Here is a 7,324-nt window from a genome sequence, read left to right on the forward strand (position 1 = left end):
TAGAAGATTCACAAGAATTATCTAATAAAAGTAAGTTATCAGAAATAAGGATTGCACTTAACAAAATTGAATATACAAAAACTATTTTACGGAATAAAAAGAATTCATTAGAAAGAGAAAGAGGAGTAAGAAAAAAGAAGAAAATGTACAGACAGAAATTATTTCAAAAAATATATCAGATGATAAATGTGATTTGCTTTAGAAAAAAAAAAAATATTATCCACAAACTACATTAGGAATTTATCTATTTTAGTGAGAAGAAAGAGAAAGGATAGAGGAGCTGATCAATAGACTGTGGCTTTTGAAGCGTTTATGAAAAACTTACAATTTTAATAAAATATTCAATGTAAAGTCTTTGTTATAATATTCAAATAAATAGATGAAAAAAAAACTGAATTTGCATAATTACTCATGGCTTATTGATCAATCATGCGACTCGTTCAGAGGTAACTCGAGTTGTAAAGGCGACAATTTATTAAAAATGGTATATCTGACGTACGATGCATTTGCTCATGTTAAACTATTTAAATAAGTATAAAAATCACGCGAAAAAATCTACTGAAAATAATGTTGAACTAGTTAATAATAATAAATCATATAGTGAAACACAAACCTTAAATCAAGATTTTAAGTTCAACAAAAAAAAAAAAAAAGAAAAAAAAGAAGAAAGAAGTTGATAAAATGACAGCAACATGTAGCAGCAGGCGAGAGAAAATAAGCCAAATTTCTAAAAGAAAAAACGATGCTCAAGAACTCGAAATTTCTCGAGTGGATATGCTAAACAACGAATTTAATGAAGAGTTGAAAGAACGTGAAACGGCAATAGAAGACTTACATCAAATGTTAAAGCATCAATAGGAAATTCATAAAGTTACCTTAAATGAAGCAAGTTTGAAAATAGGAGAACTCTCTGATAAAATTAAATGTTTTAAAGGAAAAGATAGCCAGATACCGAAACGTAATGAATTACTCGAAGAAGAACAGAATAAATGGAGAAGTTTAGAAAAAATGATTACAGAAAGACTTGAAGAAGAAAAATCCCGTTAGGAAACAGCTGAAGACGAAGTGAGAAAGCTTTCCAAATATAACGAGCAACTTCTAAAAGATTATCAAGAAATCCATAAAAAAAAAAAAAAAAAGAGAGAGAAAGGAAATACGCTGAGGTTGTTCATCATAATCACAGGTAAATAATTAAACATGTACCTCAACTGAAAGATAAAATCAATCGACAGGATTTATATGCGAAGAACATAAGAACACAATATATAGAACAGCACAAGATGATCGAAAAATTGAGAGCAAAAGGAAAACGTGTGCATAATAAAGGTAAAGAGAACACATAATGTATCTCCACCAGGGGCATGATCCAAAATTAAATAATAAAATAAAAGGTTTTGTTACTGAAAAGTTAGAGAGATTTCATGACAGCAAAAGCATTGCCTGTGCAGAGTGCAGTGTATCAATGTGCACTAAAAATGCAAGCAACGTGACGATTACTTTTAGAACACCACAAGCACCACGAAAACACAATCAAGACCAAACAAGATCAAATTCAAAAGTGAAGTTACGTGAGCTTATTACTGCTAACGACCAAAAATTGAATTACGATCCCGAACATCAACTCGCTGATCTTCAAGTAGAATGTTCCGACAAAGACAGGACGACACAAGAGTTCGAGAAGCACATAGAGGACATGAAGGAGGAAGTGCAAAAATTAGAATTGCAACTCGACGAGTTACAAAAAAAAAAAAAAAAACACACGCACGTAAAAAGAGTTCAATCTTTTGGAATACAAATTGAAGAACTAACAATAAAATTAGAAGAAATAACATAAGTCACAAATATGAAGTTGACTTGCTGGAACAAAAAAAAAAGGCCAAACTTAATTCATGTGTTAGTAATTCAATGGAGGAACGTGAAGCTGGAGCTAAAGATGCAAAAGAGATAAAATGTAGTTCTTGAACCACAAGGACAAATAATCTGCCCTTCAATGTGAACTAGACGAACTAAAGGGTGAATATGAAAAAGTGGGTGATTTTGGATATAAATATGAAGAAGAAACTAATAAATTGAAACTGGATTTTGAAAAATAAGAAAAATGATCCTTGTCAATGAAAATAAATTTGAAATATTGCGTAGGGTAGAAATTGAAGGTAAAGTAAAAGATATGAACGAACAAAATAATTTTCTTATAAAAGAACTGGAAAACGTCCAAAAACTTTCCAAAGATGTTAATAATCGCTTACTCGAGGCGAACCAAGAATTAAAAGATTCACATAGAAAACACACTCTTATTTGAAAATTGAAAAAAAAGAAAAAAAAACATCAGGAAGAATTAGGTGATATAATAAAACTTCATGATGAAGAAAAATATAAACTGATACAGCATTGGTGTTCTGTAGAATGTCAAACTGCCATAAAGGGTTACATTGATGGAAAAGTGCAGTAAATATTTAAATAACAATCCATGACTTCTTAAGTAATTGTAACAATCTTGATGTTTTACTATGGAACAACTAGATGAAGTGCACAGTGACATTAATAAAGTAGAATCATCGATAAAAGTAGATGTATCTTCTTCAATAATATCAGAATCAACAACTGATATTATAAAGAATGTGCATGATATTCCAGAAAATCAAAAAAAAAAAAAAATAAGTCACAGGAATGTACAGATAATACAATTCAAGATGGTTTAGTAGTAAATAAATGTGATGTAACAGATTTAAATAAAAACAAAAAAAAATTTTTAAAGTAAGGAAAGTAGTGAGACAGAGAGCATAAAGAACGCTGCGATTAATGAAGTAAAACAAGAAATAATAAATAAGGACCCACAAATTGATGATCAATATAAAAAAAAAAAAAAAAAGATGAGAAATTTCAAGAAGAGCAAGCAGAGAATACAACTGAGATTGGAGATCATTCAAGATATGCAGGTGACACATCTTTAGATAAAGAAAGTACGAACGATGTTGAAATATTTAATACAAATGAGGGTGAACAAAACTTGAGAAACACAACGTTTGTACAGTGTTAAATATAGATACAGTTAGTGTTACTAATGCTCAGTGTCAAGCATTAATTAAAACACTTGGTGAAACTTTTGATGATAAAGCCCAAACATTGCATCTCACGGATACAGACACAGATTTGTCTAAACTAGTTGATAGTAGTTCAGAAGTAATGGTACTGACTGTAGAAACTACTATATATTAATGATATGAATGAAAGTACGGAAAAAATATTGTTTTAACTGTACATGAAAAGGATGCTGTTGTAAATTCCAATGAAGAAAAAAAAATGTTTCTACAGAACAAAAAGAAATGAAGAACGCTGAAATTGTAAATGAAGAATTTAATTCGATAGGTTAAGCACGAGAAAGTGATGGAACAATTATAGAAGTAATTTCAACAGAAATTGTGGCTCAAGAAGTTTCTGAAAATTGTAGCCAGAAATACAATTATGACATATTAAATCATACAAAGACAAGAAACGATTCTATAACTCCTATTACCTCAGGAGTAATTAGTGATCTAGAAACTGCAGATGACATTGATATTAAAGAAAAGAATAACAAGAAACAACAAATGGAAATGGCAAGATTGATCTTTTGATAGTTCACATAAAATTAATGTAGAAAAGAAAATTATTCATAATAAAATTGTCGTACTTATACATGTTGCTAATACAGAAGGAAGGAATAAATCTATAAGTGAAGCAGATAAAGTGCGCATAACTAACAAAAGAAGTGTCATTCAGGATATCTTTGATGATTGGGGCATTGAAAATGCAGAAGATGACAGTCAGTCGGTATCTAAAGCTCCAAATACTGTGGAAATTGAATTGAAAAGTTTACTAAATGACACAAAAACACGAACTATAGAGGAAAGCACAGTTGTACTGGTTGAAGAAGAAATTACATGCATGGAAAAAGAACCAGTTGTAGATGCTGAAAAGGCTTTAGAAGTTGCTAAACAAAACAAAGAAATGCAAGTATCAAAGGAACAACTGGATAACAATCAAACTATAAAGAAACAACAAGATAGTATAAAACCATTACTCAAAGACCACTAACTCATTCTATATCACAGGCTGTTAGAAAGTCTACAAAAGATTCAACACGTGATACTGCGGCATTTCGTCAAACTTAGCAAATTATCCCTATTAATCGTAGTCGAAATTTAACCAGCCAACAACCTTCACAGGTTGAAATAGCAAAAGCATATACCACGACGAAGAAGAACAAGTACAAGTCGAACCAGTCAGAGTCCAATTCCATCGCTCCATACTGAGGAAACACTAAGATTTTGGAGGACCAAAATCAATCTAAAGAGGGGGGGGGGGGGGGGGGGTATGTGACATCAATCACATCTCAACCTACATCAGTGATAATACATCGACACCCGACCTTCGGACACTTTTGGACACATCACCACCTTATCATCATAGCATACACCAAGACTGTGACGCACCTCCGTCCACATCAGAGATAGGATATGGACCCCCGACCTTCGGACACTTTTCTACATCATAACCTACACCTAGCCCCTCAACATCCTAAAACCAAAACGAATATAAACCGAGACTTCACCCAGCTCGGGCAGTTCTTGTTCCTCTTCTAGTTGCTGTACTCATACAACCCCTATTCTCCGGTTCGGTGTTATTTTGTAAGTGTTTATAATAAAGTTTTATAAAGGAAAATAAGTAGTTGGGTTACGACTCAGCCTTCTTACTACCACCCAAGTACCAACTTTACGTGACAGGAGCCGCCTCGGACCTAAGACTGATAATATATAGGACTTGGGTTAAGTAGTAGAAAGGTAGTCGCGATACACTGTGTGGTTTTTAATAGTTCTTACACACGGTGTGTACGCGAACCTTTCCCACCAAACTAGATTAAGAGTGGGGCCGCTCCACTGGGATACGTCGCAAGAGAGGGTAGGAGATCCGACCGGCCTTGGGAGGGAGGAATCCGTCTTCAATGTCTCTGCCATGTACATAGCTTTGTTTCCCCCTCCTTCCATTATGTCTAAGGCATGAGCCTGCTAGGTAAGCCTTACTGATGAGTCCACTAGCAGGCTCTGGACGAAACACACTTTTTTTCTTCTTTTTCTCCGTCTTCCTTCATATATCCGTGATAATTGTAGGCTGCTGGCTGTAGATGTCGCTTGCCGGGGTGTAGTACTGTTGTATTTTCTTCTTATTTAGATGTCGTGGAAGAAAAATCGCACTTTGGAAAAGTACGAGGCGCCGGGATTTGAACCCGGGATCCGAACGTTTGTACTCTATGGCGCTAACCACTGCGCTGCCGTCGTCCGACACTAGTTGGTTTCGAGTGGTGAGATTTGCGTTCTCGTGTGCCGCCACGAGAGGAAATCTCAGTGTGGGTATGCTTTCTGAACGAAGAACGCGGATTCGTTGTTCACACTTTTCGTTAGGAAAGTGAGGGTGCCCATTGATTATAGCCAACGTTAATGAATGAAGATAGGAGGAGGAAGCCTCCTACCAACGTGGCTCGTGGGTGACATTGTTTATTGGAAAAATAACTACCCGCTTTCTCCGTTATTTGTAAGAGTGCGCAATAAACCTAAGCATTGTTCCAAGGACCATCCATAAACCGAAAACACTTACAGGGCTAGAGATTCCTTCAAGCTATTAAGATTACGTCAAAGGATTCAGTTTATAGTATATAGTATGTAGTAGATCAGTATATAGTATAAAGCTTCAGACGGCGCAAATAAGTAGTATAAATAATATTTGTGATAGATTTGGCATCAATTCCATGTTTCCTTTAATATTTGCCTTTAGAAAGTCCAATTCGTTTCACGATTATACAAATTACTAAAAAAATGTCTATATTAGTAATTTATTTATTTTGCATTAATCGTGACATGTTAGTTGCATTATGTTATATATAAACTACCACAGAGGAAAAATGATAATCTTTCAGTTATTAGTTTTCTGATTTTAATGTCATTTTATGAGTACTTTAACACGAGGTACTTGTAAATGAAAACAACCAATTAGATCTAAAAACATAAGCCTGTTACCAAGACTCTTATTAAATTGAACAAGCTTTTCAAAAATCGAACGTGTATATTAACGCGAACTTATTATTTGACTGATTTGACTGATTTGACTGACATCCGAAATTGGTGAGATCATATGAAATTTTGCTTTTCGCATCAAAGCCCCTGACAAGAGTGAAATGGGTAAACAAACAACGGAGAGGAAGATAGAGGAAGAGCGAAAGAGGAGCAGTAGCATCGAGGACGAACAGGCCGCGGTGTTCCAAGAGGAACGAGATCAGCTGCGTGCGGACGCAAAGAGACGGATTGAGGAGATCCAAATCCGAAACATGCGGGCGTATAACAGGAGACGCAAGAAGGCGACAGCATACAGGACGGGAGATCTAGTGGCAATCGAGAGGATGCAGAGGGGTCCCGGGCTAAAGCTGCATCCGAAGTTTCTTGGACCGTATCGGGTGATAAATGTCCTGCGAAATGACCGATACATAGTGCAGCGAGAGGGGGAGCACGAAGGGCCACGTACAACTTCCACGGCAGCCGATCACATGAAATGGTGGAATGCTGACGATAGTGATGTAAGTGCGAGCGGCGCTGATGAGCACATCTGAGGGCAGATGTGATTGTCAGGAAAGGCCGATTGTAATATCGTAGAATAGCTTTGATTGGAGATCGGCTGAAAATAGAAAAACCGTGTACGTCGTGTTTCTGTGGTTCGTTTACATTTAAGAGTGCCTACGTGACTAAAGGCACGTAGTTGGTAGTTCTTACATAGGTATGAGGGAAACAATAGACAACGTTAGAAGAAGGACGGTTTCGCTATTCAAGGCGAACCGAAAAGTGTGCGTGTTGCGAGAATCAGAGTTGATCGAGACGTCGAAGCATAGAGTCGTTAGAATTGAGTTGCGAGTGTTGTCGAGTGTTAGAGTTGCTAGTGAGAGAGAGAGAGAGAGAGTTACCAAATAGTTGTCAAGTTATTTGTTGTAAATACGAGCGTTGCATTTAGTTTTCCTGTTAATCAAACATCGTTTCTCTGTCTAACTAATATCTGTATTTTCAATCCATTATTAATAAATTATAATTAATCGGACAAAATTACACCTTTAATATATTCCGATATTACATTACCGTTATGTAATATTTATCATGCTTATTTTGTACGTAAAACGAATCGTTGGAATATTCCCGAAGCTAACGAAGCATTTCCCAAAAGTTAAACCGAAGAAATTAACGCGAATAGTTAAGTGAAATTTTTCCATTAACTTGCTGACCAACCGGCAAATAAAAAATCATAAAAA

This window comes from Bombus huntii, unplaced genomic scaffold (genome assembly GCF_024542735.1).
Source record: "Bombus huntii isolate Logan2020A unplaced genomic scaffold, iyBomHunt1.1 ctg00000064.1, whole genome shotgun sequence".
In the NCBI taxonomy this organism is placed as follows: domain Eukaryota; kingdom Metazoa; phylum Arthropoda; class Insecta; order Hymenoptera; family Apidae; genus Bombus; species Bombus huntii.